General features: G+C 48.7%; 1 protein-coding gene across 2 annotated transcripts in view; it reads right to left on the bottom strand.

Moving 5' to 3' along the window:
* Positions 1–26,868, bottom strand: part of IQGAP2 (IQ motif containing GTPase activating protein 2) — a 502,441-nt gene that overhangs the window by 401,374 nt on the left and 74,199 nt on the right. The gene's annotated exons all lie outside the window — the stretch shown is intronic.

Here is a 26,868-nt window from a genome sequence, read left to right as displayed (position 1 = left end):
ATATTCCTTTGATGCCCCAAGAGACAAAACAAATCTATGCTAATGCACTTTGGTTTTAGTGCAAGGAGTTTGTATGTTCTCCCCGTGTTTGTGTGGGTTTCCTCCAGGTACTCCTGTTTCCTCCCACACTCCACAATCATACTGATAGGGAATTTAGATTGTGAGCCCCCATGGGGACAGTGATGATGATGTCTGTAAAGCACTAGAATTTGTTAGTGCTATATAAAAATAAAGATTTATTTAAATTTTAGTGAAAATTAGCATACACATTTTACTAGGAGAGACTAAATAAATAAAATAAAAAAAAAAAAAAAACAACATTTTATTCAACTCTGTAGTCACTATCCTATGATGTGGCAGGTTTAACAATCCAACACTGGTAAAAGCTCCATTTAATCATTTATCTAGTTTGAGAATTTTTGAACTTATTCGACCAAAAGGAATTTTGGGGGAAAAATCAGCAAAGCCGACAATTTTGAATTTCAAACGATCCGCTCATCTCTAGCGCTGAATCTTCCATTTACTGTAGCTGTGAAGTCTGGGAACTGTGCATATCAATATACAAAAAAGAGGAAGAGGTAAACAAACAAAAACATTCATGAACTTCCAACTTCTGCTATGACAAAACTGAAAACGTGGTTAAATGTAGAACATTCTACCATTTACAGCCAAAATCTATGTAGATGTATGGAAATATAATGTATGGAAACTTGTTATAAAAAAAAAAAAAAAATAATCCCCAGATGCTCTACATTTACTTAAAAAGCCCAAATAGTAAAACAGTAATCTTATTACGATGCAGACTAAAGAAATGCAAGTTCCTTCCAAGCAAACCTGAGAAGATTTAGGGTACGTTCGCTCGGATGATTTTGATTTGAAATGAATCCACTTCAAAATCAAGATCAAAGAGTATTTAAAGTGGACATTGATTTTGGATTTTAAAGTAAAATCCATGAAAAAAAAAATCCCAACAACTCCGTGTAAAGAAATTTAAATTCTGAGCCGACTTTCAGTCAGTTCTGGAGGAGCAGTTAAAGCCACCCCTATGACTGAAAGCCTGAGGCTACCGGGAGGAATACAGTTTATTTCTTTACGGCAGCAGGACTGTGTTGGCGCTGGGCAGCTTCAGAACACTATTAACCTGATATGTACAGGTTAAAAGCACTTTTTAACCGACATGTTCTCTTTAAAAGTAGGCCCCCAATAAATAACCCAACTAAGGCTAGGTCCAGAAATTGTGGATTTGCTGTGGAAATTATTTACAACAAATCCACTAACAGTCCACAGGGAAATCCTCTCCACATGGTGTAGATTTCTTTATGCGAAATGTGAATAAAATATTAAAAGGGGTTACCAAGAACAACTTTTTTTATTATGGGGCTTAGGCTAGTTTCACACTTGCGTTAATTACCTTCAGTCGCAATCCGCCCTTTTGGAAAACAGCGGAATCCGTTAACTGATTCCGCTGTTTCCCATAGACTTGTATGGATGACGGATTGTGACAGAAGTACCTGCATTCATCCGCTGGCCAATGCTGCGTTGCTTCCGCCGGGTGGAAGGAACGCAGCATGTAACTTTTTTTGAGCAGCAGAATCCTTAGTTTTTCGCTGCGCATGCTCTCTCTGGCTCCCTGCACACATAACCAGGGTACACATTGGGTTACTAAGCAAAGCGCTTTGCTTAGTTACCCGATATTTAACCTGGCTACGTGTGCAGGGAGCCCGACACTTTCCCGCTCGGCTCCGCCCTCCCGCACTCCACTCCGCATGTAAGTACACACACACACACACACACACACACACACACACACACACACACACACACACACACACACCTGTCCCCAGCCATGCAGTCCCCGGCACTGACGTCCTCAGCGCCATGGCCCCGCTCGGCTCCACTCACCCCGCACCCCTGCACACATTCTCGGTGGCCGGCTGGTGTGAGCGATCAGCTGATCGCCCGGCAGCCAGCTTTTGAGAGCGATCAGCTGATCGCCCGGTGGCCGGCTTTTGAGAGCGATCAGCTGATCGCCCGGTGGCCGGCTTTTGAGAGCGATCAGCTGATCGCCCGGCAGCCGGGTGATCAGCTGTTCATTCACAATAGTGTGCCGCCGGTAAAACTGTGAAGAAAAAAAAAACAAAACAAGATTCCGTTGTTTTGTACGATCCGTTGCGCCACTATATGCAACACATCCATTGCATCCGTCACACAACGCAATGCAACGGATGCCGTTCAACGCAAGTGTGAAACTAAGAACTAAAAGACAGGTAGACCAAGTACAGAATGGTTACCGACTGCTCTTACCGGTGATTCTGCTGCTTCAAGTCAACAGAGCAGCTGTTTCTTTTCTGCGCTGTTCGGTCTCCTGGGTGTGACTTAATGCGACATAATGCTGATTGACATCTGGCTTTCCGATGCCCACAAGCAGTCATGCCCCGGCAACAGAACCGAGCGGAAGAAAAGCTGCTGCTCTGTCGACCTGACTTCAATGGAAGCCACATAATTGCTGGCTATTACCGCTCTGTGCCAGGCAGAGCAGGTGAGTAGTTAGCAACTGCCTAGCTGCCCATTAGTTCTTAGGCCCATATGGAAAAATAAAAAATAAAATAGCCCTAGAGATCGCATTTAAAGGCAACCCGTCAGGTGCAATATGCATCCAGAACCACGAGCAGTTCTGGGTGCATATTCCTAATCCCTGGCTGACCGTCCCTGTATATACTAGCATAGATACAGAGATCTTTAGAAAGCATTTGTAAAGATCTTTTATCATATGCTAATGAGACTAGCGGATATTTGCAAGGGCGTTAGTTCCCTTGGCTAGTCAGCCCCCATAGCATGTTAGCTCGCCCCGTGGCATGCTAACATGCTAATAAATGTGCAGCATCAGAGGCATGCTCTCCCTCACTTCTCTGTTGCCACTGCTGGTGTCCGGCTCAGTACGCATAGATCAGAAGTCCCCGAACCTCCGGTCATGTGCACTACACCAATCTGAAGAGGGGATGCTTACGCCCACCTTCATAGTGTGCATGACCGCAAGTCCGGGGACTTCTGATCAAGCTCAATGAGCCATAAACCAGCGTCAGGCGTGGTGGCAGCAGAGAGGTGAGAGCAACCATGCCTCTGACGCTGCGCATTCATTAGCTACAGGGGCGTGCTTACATGCTAAGGGGGCTGATGAGTCAAGGAAAATAACGCTTTTGTGACTAGTCCCTGGCCTCATTAGCAACTCATAAAAGGATATTTAGAAATACTTTTTCTAAAGATCTCTTTATCTATGCTATGAGATGCTGGGATTAACAATGTGCACCCAGAACTGCTTGTGGCTCTGGGTGCATATATATTGCACCTCACAGGTCCCTTTAAGATTGTGTTTACAAGTTATTATTATTATTATTATTATTTATTTATAGAGCACCATTGATTCCATGGTGCTGTACATGAGAAGGGGGTTACATACAAAATACATGTACAAGTTACAGTAGACAGACTAGTACAGAGGGAAGAGGGCCCTGCCCTTGCGGGCTTACATTCTATAGGATTATGGGGAGGAGACAGTAGGTGGGGTGTAGGTGGGGCGGCAGCTCCGCACGGTGGTGGGGCGGCAGCTCCGCACGGTGGTGGGGCGGCAGCTCCGCACGGTGGTGGGGCGGCAGCTCCGCACGGTGGTGGGGCGGCAGCTCCGCACGGTGGTGGGGCGGCAGCTCCGCACGGTGGTGGGGCGGCAGCTCCGCACGGTGGTGGGGCGGCAGCTCCGCACGGTGGTGGGGCGGCAGCTCCGCACGGTGGTGGGGCGGCAGCTCCGCACGGTGGTGGGGCAGTGAGGTTGCATATTTATTGCGGCTTTTCCTTGCGGATTTGCATACAGTAAATCCACAGCAGTAGCCAAGTAGATGATATTTACCCATGTGGATATTTTGCTGCAGATACGCTGCCCCCACCCTACCACCCCCAAAAAAAAAAAAAAAAAATCACCAGCAAATCTTTTTTATAGACCTCATATACTTGTGTGGGCAATTTAGATCTGACTGTAACATGATCAAAATTGAGCATCTCCATTTTCTTAGATTTTTTTTTTTGTAGACCACATGGATATATGAACAGCTACATTGATAATAAAAATGTACATGTTCTATATGTGAATAAAAACACTGAACACTTCCATGTGATACACAGACGTATAAATGAGGGCTTAGTAACACAATACTAATTACATGTTTAAGAACCATCTGCACCTTCCTTAATTGTACAAAGGATCTGGAAAGAAGAACGTGGAGAAGAGTCGTAAAAAGTCAATAATGAATATATTTTTTTGCACAAAATCCTGGTGTGAAATATATCGACCATAAGGCTGCGAAAGGAAGAGCAGACAGTCTAACATGTCGAGTGAAAATTGTACTAAATTTTATAAGACTATTACTTTTTTTAATAAATTTGCTGCAAATTATTTCATTTTTGCCATCTCATAAATGTTTGTTACGATAATACTGAACACTACAGCCAATATCTTAACAGTTTCCCATTTTCTTACTTGGACAAGTAAATGATTAACATAGCTCATGTGGTTAATATTTCTTAAGTGAGATTTTCTCTGTGTTATTACTGACTTCATCAGATTTGTTAATGGACATGACGAAAACGGGCGAGAGGCAAGAAAGTGCGGGACTGAGTTCACTTCTCAGGGGGTGTGCAATGTAACACACTGATGAAAAGAATAGCAAAGTGCTACAGACAAGTAAACTACTTCATTAAAGGAATTACAAAAGGCTCAGGTTTTATGACGCACAATCTGACACATTAGCAGATGTTCACAAGTGGAACTCCTCTTTGGTACCCCAGTCCCAAATTACTGTCAAGTTATTTCCGAATGTCTTTAAAACTCCTTTGGATCTTCACTTCCCAATATCCTAATTAACTCATGTGCAGAATACGAGTTACCCTTCAGTAGCCCAACAACAAAGCAGAAAAATGATATACTTTTCACGGTCTTCTGGATGGTCAGTGGATAAAAGGGGTTCTGCACCACTCCGACAACTCCTTCTCAATCAACATATTCGCCCCTTGGTAAAATAGCCCATACTCTACACACGTCTGGTGCTGGCGCCTTTCCACTCAGTCTGTCGGGACTCATGTGGGGTTGTTACCTCACATCAGCCGTGTGCCCAATCAGTGCCGGCTTCCCTCTCTTGCCTTCGGACGAATCGAACATCAAGAGTAAGTCATAGCTATGGGTACCGCTCACTTTGCCTTGAGGTTTTATTCGCCCCAAAGCAGGGACAGTGAAGACGGCTCTGATACATCACGTGAGCCCTGTGCTCTAACAACCACACATGAGTGCGTACCAACATCGGTGGAACAACGTCAACACTGGAATAGTGTATAGATACTGTTATTTTACCGGGGTAAACACTAAGATTTGGAAGGTGTTAAGAGTGGTAGACCACCTCTTTCAAGACAAACTAAGGCTATGTGCACACACTGCGTTTTTTTGACGCTAAAAATGCACAGAAATGCAGCGTCTTTAAAAACGCATGAAAAAAATGCATGCGTTACCGCGTTTTGGTGCGTTTTTGGCTGCGTTTTTTTCTCACTGCGTTTTTCTGCTTTTTTTTTTTATCAGTGAACATTGCCATTAAAGATTGTTGAAAAAAAAAGTCTGATGTCATTTCCTTCTTCCATATGTTCCTCATTCTGCACTAGTGTATGCAGGAGAGCAGACAGCTGCAGAACTACAAGGCTCAGCATGCTCCATCCAGGACTGTATGCTGGAGGGAGAGTCAGGGGGAGCAGACCTACAAGGCTTAGCATACTCCATCCACTACTGGATGCAGGAGAGCAGACAGCAGCTGCAGAACTACAAGGCTCAGCATCCTGCATCCAATAGTGTATGCAGGAGAGCAGACAGCAGCTGTCCAACTACAAGGCTCAGCATCCTCCTTCCAGGACTGTATGCAGGATTTCTTTGCCCCCCCAAACAAAAAAAATTACGTGGGCTTCGACATATTTTTGTATGCTAGCCAGGTACAGCAGGCAGGTACGGGCTGCCCCCAACCCCCAGCTGCCTATTTGTACCCGGCTGGGAACCAAAAATATAGGGAAGCCCTTTTTTTTTTTTTTTTTTTAATTATTTCATGAATTTCATGAAATAAAAAAAAAAAAAAAAAAAATGACGTGAGCTTTGCCTAATTTTTGTGTCCAGACGGGTACAACTAGGCAGATGTGGATTGGAATCCACAGTGCAGGGTGCCCATGCTTTCTGGGCACCTCCACTGCGAATTGCAGTCCGCAGCCACCCCAGAAAATGGCGCTTTCATAGAAGCGCCATCTTCTGGTGCTGTATCCAACTCTTCCAGCTGCCCTGGTGACGGTGGCTCGCTGGGTAATAATGGGGTTAGGGCTAGCTTTATATTATCAGCTGGCCCTAAGCCCGAAATTCAAGGTGTCACGCCAATATTAGACATGGCCACCATGAATTTCTAGTAAAGATAAAAAAATCCACAACACACAGAAAAATATTTTTATTAGAAATAAAACACAACACAACTAGTGACTCCATCTTTATTGAAATAAAGAGCCCCCCTCCGCAGTAATCCTGGGTCAAGGGTCCCGCGCCGTCCAATCCGGATCAAATATCATTAGATCAGTTTGCTGGAAGGCAAAGCGATCAGATGATGTGTCAGGATCAAGGACATGAATCACATCACACAGCAGCTGATTGTATAAAAGCCGATTATATAATCAGCTGATGCATTAGTGCAAAAAAAAAAATAAATACTCACTTATGTGCTGATTACCGGCAGCTCCTGGAGCGATTGGAGGAGTCTGATCCCGTCCGATCGCTGCAGGAGCTGGCGGTAATCAGTGATGAAGTCTCCTGAAGGCATCCGCTGATAGGTTAAACCGGCCGGGCGCCGGCGTCACCCCGAGACTTACGATCAGGTGACTGCATCAGGTGACTGCATCAGGTGAGCCATCGCCAGGTCCTGCATCCATCGGACGTACCCGGGGAGACTGCACACAGCCGGAGCGGCGGTACCGGGAGAGGAGCTGGGAGTGGGCATGGCACTGGGAGTCTGCAGACAGGTGAGTATAACATTTTTTTTTTTCTACTGTTCACTTTTGATTTTGCAGCTGCCTCCACCTCCTGCCTGTACATGACGCCGCACGGCAGCATACATGCACAGGACGGGAGGTGGAAGCGGCGGTGACGGTACCAGGAGGATTCATGCTTCCTTCTGACAGAAGGAATCCTCTTCCTGTACGTCACTTTACTACCCACCCCCTGCGTTTATAGCTGCGTTTTTGGTCTTAGAAACACAACAAAACGCAGCTATAACAACAATTTGCGTTTCTCATTGCGTCTTTCAACATCCCATTGCACTCAATAGATGAAAAACGCGGGAATAATTGACATGCTGCGTTTTTGTGGTCACTACAAAAACGCAGCTGAAAAAAAACGCTGTGTGCAGACCGCAAAAATGAATGCTGGGGGAAGCAAAGTCATGCAGTTTTCTGGGCAAAAACGCACCCGAAAAACGCTGCGAAAAACGCACTGTGTGAACTTACCCTAAGGCTATGTACACACACTGCGTTTTTTTGACGCTGCGTTTTTGGCCTCTAAAAACGCACCAGCGGCAAAAAACGCATGCGTTTTTACCACGATTTGGTTTGTTTTTGGCTGCATTTTGCTGCGTTTTTGATCTCTGCGTTTTTCTGCGTTTTTCCAATGCATTGCATGTGGGGAAAACGCAGAAAAACGCAGGAAAGAATTGACATGTCCATTTTTTTTTAAGCTCAAAAACGCAGCTTAAAAAAAAAAAAGTTGTGTGCGGACAGCAAATATGAAAACTCAGACTTTGCTGGGGAAGCAAAGTCATGCAGTTTTGAGGCCAAAAACGCACCCAAAAACGCGCAAAAAAGCCGCGAAAAACGCACTGTGTGAACTTACCCTAAAAGGTACAATAAAAAAAAGTCTTCAAAAAATGATATAAAGAATGACAGCACCTATCACCTTCCCCAATTTATTTAATTTACTCGCTTATATAGTACCTTACAGACATCATTAGCATTATCCCCATTGGGGCTCACAATCTAAATTCTCTATCAATAGGTTTTTGGAGTGTGGGAGGAAACTGACGACCACGGAAAAAGCCACTTAAAGAAAAAAGGGATAATACGAAAAGTCCTTTCAGATGTTGTCTTTGGTGGGATTGGAACAACAGTGCTAACCACTGAGCAAGTGTGACGCCCCTGGACTATCAGGTCGTCACAGGGTATTGCACGCTCTTCCCCTTCACCTCATGGTTCTGGGTCCCCATCTTACAGTGCTGCCTCCAATAGCAAATCAAATCCTATGTACAACCTGCACCACACCCACCAGACACACCAGTGGGCGGCTTGAGCGGAATAGGGTTGCCCACCTAGGGGTCAGGATGGGAGGGTCAGGAGAGTGTCAGTGAAGTGAAGGAGAGTGAAGTAAGAGGAGTGAAGTGGAGGAAGCAGGGAGCGGTGGCTCCGGAAAGTAGCTGTCTAGGTTGCAGGCGGTGTCTGGGCCTAGAGGAGTTGGACCCCCGGTCTTAGGGGATTGAGGCGATGTGCCTAGGACCTGTCAAGAGGACGGTCAGCAGCCTGGTCCTATCTCCGGTCCGGGACCGAAGGCACGGCGGGGTACACGGACCCTAGGTCGGGGAGAAGCTTCAGGCAACCCGGCAATTAACCTGCAGAGAGCGGTGCCTTTATGGACTGTTCCCACTAGCTCCAGAATCGGGGCACTAGCGCAACGAGGGGGGATAGGGCCTTCCACATACGCAGCCCAGAAGATCCCAAGCGTGAGCCCTGAGAGCAGGCTCCCACACTTAGCCACAGTGGGGAGCGGGGTCCAGCAAGTTCCAAATTACCGGGCCACTTCAGTAAAATCTCAATTTTGTGCCAGGAGGCAGGTCACAGCCCACCAAGCAGCACTGTAGGGGACGGGACCCAGACAAGCTCCCCGAGAGAAGCAGCAGCACCTAGAGACTTTGTTTACCCGGTTGTCAGCATCTGCTTACTGGCTGAGTGAGTGCATGAGTAATCTCCCAGTCACGGCACCCAGTATCATCCTCCAGAGCCCCAGAGCATACCCCTACCCGTGGAGGGTAATAACACCTTGCTGCCCCACTCCATCACCCCGGGCACTCTCAACAACGGCAGCGGCGGTACTCTTAATTACCGCACACCACAGGTGGCATCACAAACTATCATACCCCTGTAAATACCCCCTTTCACTTTAGAGTGAGGCCTCAAGCCCCCGGGCCCAGAGATCCTCGAGCCACGAACGGACATTGCCCACGGATCCGAGCAGTTCGATCCGCTGCTGGGCGGCACACAAGCAATAAAATAAAAGACAAAATAAGAAAATTCATAGGGCACACTCTATAAAAATTACATCATCACTGGTGCATGGGTGTACACAGGAGGCTGTACAAAGTCTTTGTGATTTCATAATGCAGAATGCCATATTAAAAGGGAACCTGTCAGGTGCAATATGTACCCAGGATCACGAGCAGTTCTGGGTGCATATTAGTAATCCCTGCCCAACTGTCCCTGTATATAGTAGCATAGATATAAGAACTTTAGAAAAAGTATTTCTACACATCCTTTATGATATGCTAATGAGGCCAGAGACTAGTCCAAAGGGTGTTATATTCCCCAACTAGCCGCCCTCTCAGCATCTTAGTACGCCCCTGAGGGCGTGTCAACATGCTATTCAATTCAGCGTCACCAACGGTGACACTCGTATCTATGGTCGCTGTGACTATGCTTCTGAATGCGGGGCACTTCCGGTCAGCGCAGTATGAAGCCGAGTGTACGTGTCCCGACTTTAGAGAAGTCTAGTGCGTATGACTAAGTGCCCGGCATTCAGAAGTGTGAACAAAGGTACGCGCAGCACCGCTCGTGACGCTGTATTGAATAGCAGTTAGCACGCCCAAAAGGGGAATACTAGCATGCTAAGACGGCGGCTAGTCGGGAGATATAACACCCTTAGGACTAGTCCCCACGCTCATTAGCATAAGATAAACGATCTATAGAAATACTTTTTCTAAAGATCCCTTTATCTATGCTATTTATATAGGGACAGTTAGGCAGAGATTAGCAATATGCACCAGAATTGCTCGTGGTTCTGGGTGCATATTGCACCTGATATATTCCCTTTATAGCATAAGCCTGCAGCTGATATGAAGGGAACCTATTAAACACAAAGCAAATGGTGGTGTGTCAACTGTTAAAAGTTGCTAGATATGGGTAGATTCTCCCTGGTTTGTTTGCATTCCGTTCTCACCCTATAATCCTTTATGTAAAGATATTGCAGATGGTTGCTCTATGTCCCCAGTAAAAAAGTTCATAGTTCTACAACGTCTAAATGCTGAAGGATTGTGCTAAATCTACAACACAATAGTGCTCAGTAAAATGACGCAAATTATTCTGTCCAAAAGATATTGGCATATGTTTTTACACATTTTCATATGGTGTACAGCCAGGCACAGAAGGTGTCAGGACAAGTAATGGGTGAGCTCTACCATCCATGGATACCTGGTACCCATAATGAACAGTGGGACGCTCCGACAGGCTCTACTTGTGTGCAAAAGATAATGGAAGTCAATGAGGAACTCAAGCATTTTTCCAGACCCATAATGATGGCTGTATATTCTTCTCACATTGAGAACTCTGGGGCATAATTATATGGGGTGCAAATCATCAAAGTGTGGTCACAGCCTTGGTGATCTATTAGGGCTCAATGGCCTTTCTACACAACAGTTTATGGGTTGGCCTATGCCCATGATCTCAGAGTTTTGTCTCTACAATAAGAGGTTACCAAACATATTTAAAAAGGGTGAATCTTTTTTTTTTTATTATTATATTCACTTATAAAGCGCTAATAAGTTCACAGTGCCTTACAGACGTGATTGTCATGGTCCCCATTGGGGCTCACAATATAAATTCCCTATCTGTGTGTCTTTGGAGAGTGCAAAAAAACCAGTGAACCTGGAGGAAATCCACACAAACATACAAACAACCTGTAGATGCTGGCCTTGGTCAGATTTGAACCCAGGACTCCAGTGTTGCAAGACTGTAGTGCTAACCACTGAGCCACCGTGCTGCCCATCTGACCACAGAGTGTAATTAGGCTAAAATGGTTGACTGGAGCCAATCAGCTACATAGAAGCCAATCGGCAGTCATACAATAGCCTGTTTAGACAGGCTAACCCTCTCTTCCACGTGCACAGAACGATCATTAATATGACTGTGGCGCCCTGGACAAGCCATGTCGTCACAGGAACTACACCAACACACCCCACACCCCGGTTAGGCACACCGAAGCCAAACACAAAATCCTTGTTGCCTTCCTCTAGGGGCTGATGTCCACACCAGGGGGTGGGCCAGGCGGTTGGTCCCGCCCACCGAGGAGTTCACAGTCCTGGAGGCGGGAAAAGGAGTCAGAGAGATCAGAGTGTTGAAGTGAGAGGAAGTAAAGTGGTAGTGGAGCAGTCTGAAGGTGGTCCGGGTGTGTGGCCCGAACGGAACAGCAAGGTTGGCAGACGGTGGTGACAGTCTGCAGGAGAGGCCTATTGGAGCAAACCGTAAGGACCGTGGACGGGCGGTGGCCCGGCGAGCAAAGAGAAGCCAGCACCATCCGGCAGGGCTTACGGACCCCGACAAGGCTAGGAGTCGCCGTTGAATTTGTCAAATCCGTTAGTGAAGGGAACCTCCAGGGTTTCCCAGCACTCAAGTCCCGATTCAAGGCGACAGCTCAAACCGTAAAGGGAAACACACAGTCACCGCCAAGGCTACAGTTCCCAGGGCCAGAGCCTGCGGGCAAAAGGGGCTCCTTCAGCACCCATCCAAGCTGGGGAGCGGGTTACCGGTGGGAACCCATTGGAACCGTACACACTACACAGGTGCAGGGAAAGGCAGTCAACCTGCCGGGAGGAGAAACACCGCAGCCGTCTGTGGGACCCGTCCATCCAGCCGTTTGTTTTACCGGAGACTTTGCATTCGTCATTGGCTGAGTGAGTACCACCGTGCCGTGCGGCACAGCGCTGCCCCCGCGACCCTGCACCTCACCAGGCCCCGTAACCCGCCTGCCATTCCTACCCAACCCTTCACCGGGCCCCGGGACAACCATCCCCCCTACCCACGGAGGGGAGAACCAACATCCAAGCTGCTCCCTGTCATCGCTCCCGGGATCCCCTGTCCAGAGCAGCGGTGGTGTCACCAATCTCACCACAACCGTGGGTGGCGTCACGAACAATATCCCTAAACCCAAACCACCCACTTTCACTCACGGGCGAGAAACGCCGCTCGAGTCCCCGGGATCCGGCCCACCGCTCGAGCCACCACTGAGCAGCAGCAGCAGCAGCCGGACCCGAGCAGTGGGTGAGCATAGCGTCCCCTCCTCCGCCCGCGACATGACCCTTCTGTGTAAATCGATTATCGTAGTTCTCGGCAGCACGTTTACACATGACAATGTCTTGTCAAGAACAATTACTTTGAAACAAGCTTAAAAATCACTTTAGCAGATGGACAAGCATTTTGTTCGCTTGTTGGGTGATCCCCGCCTCTTTTAGACAGACTGCTCATCAAGAAACAAGTGTTCATTCCCAATTATCAGTCAGTGTAAATACAACTCAGAGGTCCAACAAGTTGGGCCACTGGTGGATACAGACAGAAAAAGGCCACTGGGCAAGAACAATATGGGCCCTTTGTAGTCCAAAAGATCATCATAATGCATCATTCCACCTGCTTTGGAGGTAGAAATATGCCCTCATATCTCTTGGGCGCTATGTGCAAGAACAATATATTGGGCACTTTGTAGTCCAAGAGCTCATCATAATGCACAATTCCACCGCTTATGGAGGTGGATCTAGCCCCCGGTCCTCTTGGGCCCATGTGCGACTGCACCAATGACATGTCCGGCCTGGAGTTGGGCATATAAAACCCCTATCGGATCTATTTCTCCCAAAGGCAAAGGATAAAAGTCCATGAGATCAGCACTGTATAGAGACGGGAGACATTTTGTAACTGGCATTGACATCACCAGGACTTGTCAACAAAAATCTCATACTTGTGGCCATTTTAAGAAACCCACTAGATTATAATCAGATAATACACATCTGCATACATGAATTGTAAGGCTATGTGCCCACATAGCGTATTTTCATGCAGTTATGCTGCGTTCTGCACCGCAGCATAACTGCATGCGTCCTGCGTCCCCAGCACAATCTAAGAATATTGTGCCTAATCCATGCCCACGTGGCGTATTAGAACGCAGCGCTTCGGCTACTGCTGATGCGCTGCGTTCTAAAAAGCAACATGTCCCTTCTTTCATGTGCTTTGCATGCAGCCCCCGCTCTGTCTATGGGAGGGGCTGCATCCAGAGCGCATGAAATCCCGTTTTCATTACGGACTGTTTCTGCAACGATTTGAAGCACACGTGTGCTGTTCAAATCGCCGCAGAAATTTCTGCAGGGACAGAACGCAACGTGGGCACATAGCCTAAAGGCTACTTTACACACTGCGATATCGGTCCCGATATCGCTAGTGTGGGTACCCGCCCCCATCTGTTGCGCGACACGGGCAAATCGCTGCCCGTGCCGCACAACAGCCGTCACACATACTTACCTGTCCGGCGACGTCGCTGTGACGGGCGAACCGCCTCCTTTCTAAGGGGGCGGTCCGTGCGGCGTCACAGCGACGTCACTGAAGCGTCACTGAACCGCCGCCCAATAGCAGCGGAGGGGCGGAGATGAGCGGGACGTAACATCCCGTCCACCTCCTTCCTTCCTCATAGCGGCCGGGAGGCAGGTAGGGAGAGCTTCCTCGCTCCTGCGGCGTCACACGCAGCGATGTGTGCTGCCGCAGGAACGAGGAACAACTTCGTTACTGCTGCAGTAACGATAATTGAGAATGGACCCCCGTGTCGCCGATTAGCGATTTTGCACGGTTTTGCAACGATGCAAAATCGCTTATCGGTGTCACACGCAACGGCATCGCTAATGCGGCCGGATGTGCGTCACAAAATCCGTGACCCCAACGACTCCGCATTAGCGATGTCGCAGCGTGTAAAGCCTGCTTAAGACAGTAAGCAGTTTCAGGAGAAAAAACTCAGGAGATCGTGAACTAGCATAAAAAAAAAGGTTACGTTAAATGAAGATTAAGGGTGAGAATTAGGAAAATCTGGTCAGCTGCCCCCAACACGACCAGATGAGCAGTCACATAATGTGTGTGCACCATCACTGCTTCTCCACTTGATGAAAACTAGGAGAAAGTTTCCGAATATTCCTTCGCGTGAACTCGGGGGCTCTGATCAAACAGCAGGACTATGAGAATCACTCGGCGGCGGAGGCCTAGGCCGGTTTATGAGGATTGCCATGGAAACGGCTGAGCATGTTCTGCATGCTGATTTTCTTGACATACTCGATGTTAGTTATTTATATTATCGGCCATTTTTAGACGGTAATAAGTGGGTACTTCAATTATTACAGCTTCTCTCATTAACAAAATGATCTACTGAGTGAGTGAGTTGACCTCAGAGGCTACACGGTAATTACGTGAGAGTGGAGTCGACACCTAAGGCGAAGCAGGAAGCTATTCAAAAGTAGCGGCCATCGGTATACAATCTATTAGCAAACACAAAAAAGCCGCAGAAAGTGCAGTAATGCAATTTGATTTGCTTTCTACAAGAGGAAGAGGTCAGGGAAGAGGTTATTAGGAAAGAAAATCTGTACATCGCTCATTGAGATAACAAGATGAAGTTCACATAAATAAATAAAATACCTGGTTAAAAAATGAATATATAAAATGTGCCATTTCTAATACAGGTGCAACTGCTACTTCTGCACCCCTTTAGCTGTGCCCGTGGTGCAATTGCAGTATACTCCACCCCCCCCACCAAAAATAAATAAAATAACATAATAAGAACCAATAAAATGTTGTACCAGGAATGTCAAAGAGAACGTCCACTACTTGCACAACCCATTCTCATTCCCCTTGTTCGCCCCTGTAAAACTAAATAAGCCTATACTCATCTCTGGTGCGGCCGCGGTTCCAGCGATGTCTGAAGTCTCGTTCCCAGTTTCCACAGTTTTGTTAATCAGGTCGGTAGAAATGTTTTATTGACAACTGAGCTCCTACTCCTATAATTGTAAGACCCCAAAGTTGTTGTGTATGTGTGTAGCGCCCCTGAGGCCATCAGGGAGCTACAAGGTACTGCATCCCCACCAGGATGCAGGGCCTACCCACAGGGACCTAGAAGACCAGTTCCAGTAACAACCAAACATTCCAGAGAATCCCTGTTTTTCCCCAAATTCCCCATAGACTGGTACCAGGCTAGTGTGGGACCAATGGATGGCCGCCTAGAGGTGGAACCAATCCAGTCCACTAGACGACCAGATGGGAGGGGCAGACAGTGGACAGTCAGTCAGTGAGTCAGTGACTGTGAGAGAGGAAGGACTGCCAAGAGTGAAATAGTGACCTGAGGGCCCAGGCGGTTGGTTGCCGGTGGAGTATGGTTGAGTGCTCCCGGAGCCACGCACCAAAGGGGTACAGAATCCTAAGTCAGGCAAACGCTCCAAGCAGACCTGATAACATCTGCACAGTGAGGAGACCATCAAGGACCTCACTGACCTTGAAGTTCGAAACACCGTAGCAACGGGAGAACCAGGGAATACCAGGACCAGAGACACAGACGCCACAGGGTTCACGCTACCGTCATACGGACTACCGTTAAGAGACTACCAGGAGTGGACCCCAAGCTACTCCAAGCCACGGGGATCCACCAACCAAAGACAGGTGCAGGGGAAAGAAGCCACCAGGTCACTAAACGGCACTGGGACAAAAGGGACCTGCGGTTGAAACCAGCTAGCCTCGGGTGACCAGTTTCCATTTGACTGTGAGTAAAGGAACAAGTTACACTGCAACCCCTTGGGTGAAGAAAGAAGGTAGGCCACACATCTACATCACCTATCCCCTGGGTTCTGGCCCTGCTTGCAGAGTGCCCAACATCCAGGCTGCCACTAACACCAACCCCAGTAGTGAAAACTGTGCAGCGGCGGCTCCATCCACATAGCTGCAACACCGCAAGTGACGTCACGTGATAAACTTTCATTTAATTCCCTGTAAATATACCCCTTTTAAAAAGCACTCAGGGCACAGGACCGAGCAATGGCCACCAAGTGACATTTCCCCAGTTATACACCTCCCGGGACAGAGTACCCCATAACCCAGGGTGACACGTGCATGAGAATTCAGTACCTAGAAGTGGTTTATGTATATGCACAAAGTGAAGTACCCATTATGTTCTGGTAATAGGAGGTTAAGGGTTAATGAAGCAGCTCTGCTTTCCATAGATGGCATACAGGTGACCAGGTAACTTCACATGACCGAGTCTATGGGCTTAGCAAGGAAGGAGAGGAGACATTTTGCCTGAGTGTGAGTCGATCTGGAGAAGATGAGTGGGAAGGTAAGGGAGCAGCCATGCTGTGTATATATCGGATCCCAGAGCCTCATCTACAGATAATCATGTGATTAGGATTGTGCATACGAGCAGGAAGAGAAGTTAAGGAATCACTGCATCTGATGTATAACCACATGACTACCCGGGAAAGTAACGGATTGCTGAATAGGAATTGAGCCTGTGTGAAGCATCACTCATCTGGAAATAGCCTTTAAATTTACAATGGGGAATAGAGTGGATTGTGAAAACTAATGCTCATATGGCATGGTGGGGCCTACCAGGGGATTCCCCTCTCCCCAGTGGGCCAGTCCGAGCCTAGCAAGTCACAAAAGTGGAAACTAGTAGGATTATGTTTGCAATGCATATTGCAGTCACAGTACCTTGTGGCTCATAATATGACCCAATTGATTTACCCTATGCTGTGCTATAGCAGTTGCATACAGTTACCTCTGACCGCACTACCTCCGTCTCAGACAAATGTCCCTGTGCAGCCCCGACCCATTGCAGGAAGTGTGGCGCCCCTGACCTGGTCAGGCACCACAGAGTATTGCACCCATGCGGGAGCAATGCTTCCAGGTAATCTCCAAAGGCCAGGATGAGGTGCACACACAAACATATAGTGACCAGGCCTCCCACATTACCAGAGGGGACCCTTGGGTAGCCAGAAGGGGTTAACTTTCAATTCCCAGCTGGGGGTGTGTTCAGGGGCTGGTTGCTAGGAAGCAGGGCAGAGAGAGAGAGGAAGAGGAGAGTCTGGAGGAAGAAGTTGAAGTGTGAGGAAGCAGGGCAGAGGAGCTCTAGAGTGTGAGACAGGTCCTGAGGAGTGCAGTAGCTGAAAGCGGGGGAGAAAGGAGTACCGTGGGTCGGCCTGAAAATCATCCAGAGAGAAGGGTGGCTGAGTACGGAGATCCCGGTATCCGAGCACACAAGGGGAACTAGGTCCCCAGCACAGGCAGCAGATCATCCAGAGCTGCTTAACCTACAGGTGGAGGGGGTACTTCATGCCCTCACCACGACTACACAGAGCTTGAGCCAAGCAGCAATCACCAGGCCCATAAGGGGACAGGGCCAGAAGCCATCCCACCAAGGCCACGCTGCCGGCAGACGAGCCAGAGAGAGGGGAGCAGGGTGGTAACAGCTTCCCTGGAGGGGTCCTACCACGCTTCAAGCAAAGGATCCTCCTAAAACAGAAAGAGTGCAAGGAAGGCGAGTGGACAGCTACCCTCAGAACGGCCTCCTGGAATTCCTGGTTCAACCTGGTTATCACAGTGTCGCCCGGGCATCTCACCGTGACCTCCAAACAGTGAGTAAACACGCTGAAAGACTTCTTGGACTGTGTTTGAGTCATTCTGCGACCTGTGGTCCCACACACATACACCGGGGCCTGGGGCTTGCCTCACTCTCAGGGGGCTAATATACTGACTGCACCCACCATCAGCCCCAGGCATCCCTTAATCTGCAGTGGCGGTCCCCGCTGACCGCAATACTGAGAGTGGCGTCACGACAATCCTAAAAGAAGGTTCCCTACCTGTGACCAGACTGTTTCATCCACGTGGAGTCCCTGAAGGTACTGCACCGACACATACTAGCGGGGCTTCACAACTTCTGGCGTCACGAACAGGATTTGGACTAGACCTGTTCAGACAGGTGACCGTGTGCCTCAGAGGTCCGACCGCAAAAATTGAACCGCCGCCATATTGCCATCTTCAAAAGCGCGCGCTGCAGCCCGCGCGAGGGAGAAGAGCACCGCCCACGAAGAGGTGTGGCCGCCCCAGAACCCCCACAATCCGGAGAGCGTTCTGACCCAGGAAGTGGAAAGGGAGCGCGCAGATTTTTGAAGGAAAATGGACGCTGCAGGAGGTAATGCCCCTGGTCAGGGCGACGCAGCCCAAGCGATGCCAGCCCCCGTCGCGCTGGACGCAGCAGCGCCTGGTGCCGGTGCCGCGGTCGCAGCCGCGCCGGCTGAAATCTCCCCCATAATGCCAGTTTCCTTGCTGTATGTCCCAGGAGCGCAATGGCTGCCCCAATACGCCGGTAAAATAGACACGCTGACCGGGTTTAAGAAGAAGATCAGCACCCTGCTAGACATGCACGCGATGACTGGTAAGCAGAGGGCCGCTGTGGTGCTGGGACAATTGACTGAGGCAGCAGAATTGGAAGCTGAGTCCTGGAACAATGATGACCGGAGCTCTGTTGAGACCATCTTTGCCAAACTAGCAGCTGCTTTTGAACACCGCACCGAGGGAGAGCTGAGGACGGACTTCTATAACTGCCGGCAGAAGCCCCAAGATAGCATAAGAGCCTATGCCCTCAGGCTGCAGGCTGCACTACGGGCTCTCAAGCTGGTGGACCCTGTCAGTGATCAGGAAGGAAACCGGATGATGAAGGAACAATTCTTGCGGGGCCTGCGTTCTCCTGAGGATGGGAAGCAGATGAAGCTGTGGTCCCTGGAACACCCTGACGTGGACTTTGCCATTCTGAAAGACAGGGCAGTGAAAGCACTCCAACCTCCTGTGGACACAGACCCCGTCGCACCAGCATGGCCTGCCAGTTCCACGGCTGCAGGAGCGGAATCCTCCTCGCAGGCCCTGGTAACTGCAAAAGGACTCAACACGCCAGCAGAGACCATAAATACACTATCCTCCCAGGTGCAACAGCTCACTAAGGACGTCGCACAAATCCTGAAAGCAATACAGTTGCCCTCAGAGACCAAAGTCCCTCATCGGATCCTGCTAGCTGACAACCCAGAGGACGTCCCTTGGATGCGGAGGAGAAGAGGTCCCCCAACCCGAGGCAGGAGCAGTGATCGCTATGACTCGTCTGGACAACCCATCTGTCGTCGTTGCCAGGAGGCAGGACACTATGCAAGGGCCTGTCCTTTAAACGAGCCAAACCTGGGGCCGGGGGCCAGTCCTCAGGATTAAGAAGATCAGGCCCAAGTCGCTGCTGTGATCAGTACGTGGGTGGACGTCCTGTCCTGTCCATTGTCCTGGACGGGATCCCTACCCCGGCATTATTGGACACCGGCTCTCAGGTCACCACGATCCCGTATGTCCTTTATCGGAGGTTTTGGTCGGACGACGATCTCCGACCACCGGACCCCTCCCTCACCATCTATGCTGCCAACGGACAACCTATAGACCAGATCGGGGTCAAAGAGGTAACCATAAAGGTGGGAAGGCAGGAAATGAAGGGACAAGGACTGATTGTTGTGGACACTGATATTAGAGAAAGGAACCCGCAAATGATTTTAGGCACTAATGTCATAGAAAATTGCCTAGAGGAAGTGTTGTTGTTGCTTCACCAGATTGTTGAAGGTGCTGAGGGCAGGTCGCAAAGAGCCTTGCAAAAGGAGATCCGAATCATTCTGAGGAAGCAACAGGTAAAACAGACTGGCGGTGAGATTGGTAGTGTACGGGTGATGGATGCAAACCCCATTGTGATACCCCCACGGAGTGAAATGATGATGTGGTGTAGAGCAGCGGTAGGTCTCAGAGGACAAGATTACCAGGCTGTACTAGAGCCCACTCATTCAGACCACTGGCCCACGATTCTGACAGCCAGGGGGGTAGTTGATGTACACAAGGGACGAGTGCCTGTACGAGTGTTGAACTGTGGGGAGGAGGAAGCCAGACTACCAAGGTACGCTACCATAGCCAAACTGTTTACATGCTCAGATGACGCCATAACACCTGTAGGTCCCCTGACACAAGCTGACTCAAAAGAGGGCGAGACCTCCCAAAAGCAGTTAGAGGATTGGTGCCAGAAACTACACGTGGGGACTGACTCTACACCCGACTACCAGAAACATGGGGTTTACAGGGTCGTGCAGGAATACGAGCAGGTCTTTAGTAAGAACCCACTAGACTTTGGTAGGATCAAAGGGGTGCAACATCACATACCCACAGGCAGTCATCCTCCCATTAAGGAAAGACATAGGCCTATTCCACCAGCCCATTACCAGCGCACAAAGGACATGCTGAAGGACATGAAGGAGGCAGGCGTCATAAGGGACAGTTGTAGCCCCTGGGCGGCTCCCCTGGTCCTGGTAAGAAAGAAGGATGGCACGATGAGGATGTGTGTGGATTACAGACGGATAAATCAGATAACACACAAGGATGCCTACCCTTTGCCAAGGATAGAGGAATCCCTCGCTGCCTTGAAAGCCTCTAACTACTTTTCTACCCTAGATCTTACTAGTGGCTACTGGCAAGTATCTGTAGCAGAAGAAGATCGGGAGAAGACGGCCTTCACCACCCCAATGGGCCTCTGTGAGTTCAACAGCATGCCATTTGGACTCTGCAATGCCCCCGGGACCTTCCAGAGGCTTATGGAATGCTGCCTAGGGCACCTCAACTTTGAAACCGTCCTGCTCTACCTGGATGATGTCATCGTGTACTCCAAGACCTACGAGGACCACCTGAAACACCTGGCTGAAGTCTTTGAAGCACTATCCCGATATGGAATGAAGCTGAAACCATCCAAGTGCCATTTACTGAAGCCAAAGGTCCAGTACCTAGGTCACGTGGTCAGTGCAGAAGGAGTAGCACCGGACCCAGAGAAGGTCACTGTCATCCAGGAATGGCCCACACCTACTACCGTCCGGGAGGTACGTCAGTTCCTTGGCTTGGTAGGCTACTACAGAAGGTTCATCAAGGGCTACACGAAAATGGCAGCGCCTTTGCAAGAGCTCCTGGTAGGCCACCCAAAGAAGAAAGGAAAGATCTCCGGCCCGCCATTTCACTGGGGAGAAGCAGAAGAACACTCCTTCAGACAGATGAAAGGGGCCTTGACGGGTGAAGAGATCCTAGCCTACCCTGACTACGGTCTGCCATTCGTACTGTACACCGATGCCAGTAATGTGGGACTGGGAGCAGTGCTTTCACAGGTGCAGGGAGGCAAAGAGCGTGTGATTGCTTACGCCAGCAGGAAGCTCAGGCCTACTGAAAGAAACCCAGAGAATTATAGCTCATTCAAGCTAGAGTTCCTGGCCATGGTATGGGCTATCACAGAGCGGTTCAAGCACTACCTGGCAGCCACCAAATTCACTGTCTTCACGGACAACAACCCCCTGACCCACTTGGATACTGCTAAATTGGGTGCCATGGAGCAGCGTTGGGTAGCCCGACTGGCGAATTATGACTTTACTGTCAAGTATCGAGCTGGCCGCAAGAACGGCAACGCAGATGCTCTGTCCAGGATGCCTCACCTAGCAGACGAGGGTGAAGATGAAGATGATCTTGAAGAGATTGAGCTGCCAGCGTTCCATCGCCATGGAGCAAAACAGTGTCGGCAGTCGCGTGCCAACCGCCAAGAGGTGACCCTGAACCCACTACCTCACTACAACTGGAAGGAGACCCAGGAAAATGATCCAGCGGTAGGCTTGGTAAAGAAACTGATCAGCCAGCCTGGCGCCAGCCTTGACAAAGGAGCCCCACCTGAGGCACAGTACCTATGGAAGGAGAGGGGTCGATTATTCATCTATCAAGACAAACTTTACAGGAGCATCATTGACCCGAGGACGCATGAGAAGGTGTGGCAAGTGATTGTACCACAGAAGGATACGAGGATGGTGCTAGAAGCCTATCACAATGGTGCAGGCCACTTTGGTTGGAAGAAACTGGAGGCCCTACTTAAAGTAAGATTCTACTGGGTGGGCATGAGATCTGCCCTAGAGAAGTGGTGTCGAAACTGCGGGCCCTGCAATCTTAGAAGAAAAGACCAGCACAGCCAGAGAGCACCACTCCAGCCAATCCAAACTAAACGGCCTCTGGAGATCGTGGCCCTGGACCATGTAAAGTTGGCACCCAGCAGACAAGGCTACAACTACGCTCTCACTATGGTTGACCACTACTCCAGATTCCTGGTGGTAGTACCAGTCAAGGACTTGACAGGTCAAACTGCAGCCAAAGCTTTCCAGACACACTTCTGTCGACCACATGGCTATCCAGATCAAGTGCTCACTGACCAAGGACCAGCCTTTGAAGCTGAAGTGTTTAAGGAGTTTTGTAACCTATACGGCTGCCAGAAGATCCGTACTACGCCTTACCATCCTCAGACCAATGGCATGTGTGAGAAGATGAACCACATCATTCTCGACCTTCTGAAGACTCTCCCACTAGAAGAACGAAATCAGTGGCCGGAAAAACTGCCCGATCTAGTGGACATGTATAACAACATCCCTGTGAGTTCCACGAATTGCACACCGGCATACCTGATGAGGGCCAGACCAGGGAGATTGCCAGTAGATCTGGAAATGGGAGTTGAGACCCCTGAAGACCATCTACAAGGTGCTGATTGGGATTCCAACCGCCAAGCCCAATACAAGAAAGTACAAGAGTGTGTGGAGCGAAGCCTGACTCAGCAGCGTGAGAAACAAGAAAAGGCCTACAATCGAAAAGCACCTGCTGTTCCTTTGATGCCAGGAGATATAGTTCTCAAAAGGAAGAGAAGACGTCATAAACTTGACAATCACTGGGAAGAAGAACCCTATACTGTGTTACCATCGACGCTTAGCAATGAAAAGACATGCCTTATCAGCAAAGATGGAGGAAAAACAACAGCTGTCGTTTCTAGAGATCGCTTAAAGAAATGTCCTGAACAACTAAGAATCCCTGAAGAAATTCCCAACCCTTTGCCAGTTCAAGAACCAAAAGAAAAGATGATCCATACTGTACTTGGAGATTTTCCAGCAAGTTGGCCTCAATACAATGGAGCAGTAGTTATTCCGGTTATTACATTCCCTCAATCTAGAGAAGTAAGAGACCCAGAAGAACCTGTTCAGAACCTGGAAGAGCCAAATGTAGCTGAAGCAGAAGACCATGCACTGGTATCAATACCTAGCACACCTATTATTCACATTGAGACACATACATCGGGTGGGAGGACACAACCTCAGACAGATGACAGTGTAGTACTGCGTAGATCAACCCGCAGCAACTTTGGTCAGCTCCCATTACGCTATAGAGAAAGTACAGTTTAGTTCAAAGTGACTGTATGAAATGTAATGTTTAACCTGTTTACAGTTAAGTAACGTTTAAGTGAAATGTGCCCACAAGGACTATTGTGAGACCTCCTTAAAATGTTAGACCACTGGTTATGAACTGGCTTTAACCACAAACTTTTGCATTGTAAAAAGTTACCTCCTTGGTATCAACCACAGAGTCTGCCTGTTGAGGGGCATGGCTCTGCACCAACAAGGGGGCACGCCTGTTTATGGGGCCTGCCCTCCAACACTCGGAAGCGGGTACGCCTGTTTATGGGGCCTACCTTACGCCACTCTCCTCAGGAGAGGAAGATTGGAGGAAAGGTCTGGGGAATGTGATGGCCCAGACCTGGTCACCAAAAGGACCGGCGACCTACCTCCTGGAGGTTTTTGGGTGGGGTTCGGACATGTGGGTGGTTGGTGGTGGAATGGTACCTGGTATGTTTAAATGTAAATAATTGCCCCTGCGTGGGAAAAGTTTGTATTTACCTTTTTCTCTTGTCTTTGCAGCCCGAGGACGTGCTGATGATAACTAAGGGGGAATGTGGCGCCCCTGACCTGGTCAGGCACCACAGAGTATTGCACCCATGCGGGAGCAATGCTTCCAGGTAATCTCCAAAGGCCAGGATGAGGTGCACACACAAACATATAGTGACCAGGCCTCCCACATTACCAGAGGGGACCCTTGGGTAGCCAGAAGGGGTTAACTTTCAATTCCCAGCTGGGGGTGTGTTCAGGGGCTGGTTGCTAGGAAGCAGGGCAGAGAGAGAGAGGAAGAGGAGAGTCTGGAGGAAGAAGTTGAAGTGTGAGGAAGCAGGGCAGAGGAGCTCTAGAGTGTGAGACAGGTCCTGAGGAGTGCAGTAGCTGAAAGCGGGGGAGAAAGGAGTACCGTGGGTCGGCCTGAAAATCATCCAGAGAGAAGGGTGGCTGAGTACGGAGATCCCGGTATCCGAGCACACAAGGGGAACTAGGTCCCCAGCACAGGCAGCAGATCATCCAGAGCTGCTTAACCTACAGGTGGAGGGGGTACTTCATGCCCTCACCACGACTACACAGAGCTTGAGCCAAGCAGCAATCACCAGGCCCATAAGGGGACAGGGCCAGAAGCCATCCCACCAAGGCCACGCTGCCGGCAGACGAGCCAGAGAGAGGGGAGCAGGGTGGTAACAGCTTCCCTGGAGGGGTCCTACCACGCTTCAAGCAAAGGATCCTCCTAAAACAGAAAGAGTGCAAGGAAGGCGAGTGGACAGCTACCCTCAGAACGGCCTCCTGGAATTCCTGGTTCAACCTGGTTATCACAGTGTCGCCCGGGCATCTCACCGTGACCTCCAAACAGTGAGTAAACACGCTGAAAGACTTCTTGGACTGTGTTTGAGTCATTCTGCGACCTGTGGTCCCACACACATACACCGGGGCCTGGGGCTTGCCTCACTCTCAGGGGGCTAATATACTGACTGCACCCACCATCAGCCCCAGGCATCCCTTAATCTGCAGTGGCGGTCCCCGCTGACCGCAATACTGAGAGTGGCGTCACGACAATCCTAAAAGAAGGTTCCCTACCTGTGACCAGACTGTTTCATCCACGTGGAGTCCCTGAAGGTACTGCACCGACACATACTAGCGGGGCTTCACAGAAGATCTACATTGGCCACATTGCTCAGGAAGGGAGAACACAGACTTGTGAAACACCTTGGAAGCTTCAAATGAAAGAAGCAGCAGATGATTGCAAGTGGAGTAACACTTCTTTTATAACAAATGTTTTGTTTATGCATAAATATTGGCCATACTACGCATAAAAGGGAAAAACATCACCTAATAGATACAGTCACATAAATTTGCCAGCTAGAACAAAATGGGTTTTTAAAGATCCAAAACACTGATGCTTGATGTTACTTTAAAGGGAACCAATCAGCAGGATTTTTGTAAATAATCTAAAGCCAGAGCTTTACTGGCACTATCAGGCTGATTCTCTACATTCCTGTAGTGGTCAGCTCGGATGTTTAGGTTTTGAAACCCAAGAAAGTAAAGTTTATAAAATCGGCAGCTTCTTGAGTGACAGCAGCTGAGGATCAGATGATAGCTGGCGGGGTATTCATAGTTATCCCTTCCCCCTGTTAGAATTAGCATAATTATTATACAAACGATTCACTTTTTCCCTTGCAGGACCTATGTGAGGTCATACCCATGTGACCAGAAGGGGCGGAGCCTCAGCCAACAAAGCTGATACCACAAAGCAACATTTTTCTGTTGGCTGAGGCCTCGCCCCTTCTGGTCACATGGGTATGAGCTCACACAGGGCCTGCAAGGGAAAAAGTGAATTGTTTGAATAATACTTATGCTAGTTCTAACAAGGGGAGGGGATAACTCTGAATACCCCCCAGATATTATCTGATCCTCAGCTGCTGTCACTCAAGAAGCTGATGATTTTATAAACTTTACTTTCTTGGGTTTCAAAACCTATACATCTGAGCTGACCACTACAGGTATGTATAGAATCAGCCTGATAGTGCCAGTATAGCACTGGCTTTAGGTTATATACGAAAATCCTGGTGATTGGTTCCCTTTAAAGTTGCACCTCCGAACCTCCTGCAAGTCAGGCTGTCCAGGTAGCGGCTAATCTAAGTGGATCATGTCCATTGCCGGCTTTCCATGGAACATACTGTATTGCACTGTTGTGCCTGTGAAGTTTTACACTTAAAAGTTTGTCAGTTTTAGACATTTTTTATTACTTAAGCTGTATTCTCACCAGGCTTCTGCATGATGTTGTAACTTCTTCAATCCTAGATAAGATCCACTGTGTTCATGGAAAAGCTGATTTACTTGGCGGTGATACATATCTGCTAATACGTTCCCTCCTTGAGCTAACGCGATCTAGTACAAATAGAACATTACTCACAATCATTCCGCATCCAGAGCTCAAAGCTAAAAAGATCAAATTGTGGTAGCGCTCAATATCCACTTTGTGAGTGAATACGGGATTCCCTCGGGAGATAATACCAATTGTATGAATAATATGGTCAATGTATATTCTTTAAACTGACAATTGTAGTAATCACGGTGTAATTCTATATATCTTGGGTATAGAGCTATGTGGATCTCCCACTGCGGAGGTTACTTGTATCACAATGAGGCCCAGCAGAAAGAATCAGGAAAAACTGCCTCAATGTTCTCATCCCGCTTTTCCATCTTTCTATATAGGTCATCTGTGTCCCATGCCAAGAAATTCCTTGCATCAATTTACAATCAGCAATGCTTTATACCAAAAAAATATGACAGATCGTCCCTTAAGCAGAATGTTCATGCATTCTATCATTGGTGCAACCTGTGCGGCCACACAGGGGCCAAAAGGAAAGGGGGCCACTTCTACCTCCAGAGTGGGGGTGCTTGTGCATTA

This window comes from Anomaloglossus baeobatrachus, chromosome 1, assembly GCF_048569485.1.
Source record: "Anomaloglossus baeobatrachus isolate aAnoBae1 chromosome 1, aAnoBae1.hap1, whole genome shotgun sequence".
Classification (NCBI taxonomy): Eukaryota; Metazoa; Chordata; class Amphibia; order Anura; family Aromobatidae; genus Anomaloglossus; species Anomaloglossus baeobatrachus.
This window is presented reverse-complemented; position numbering and strand designations above follow the sequence as displayed.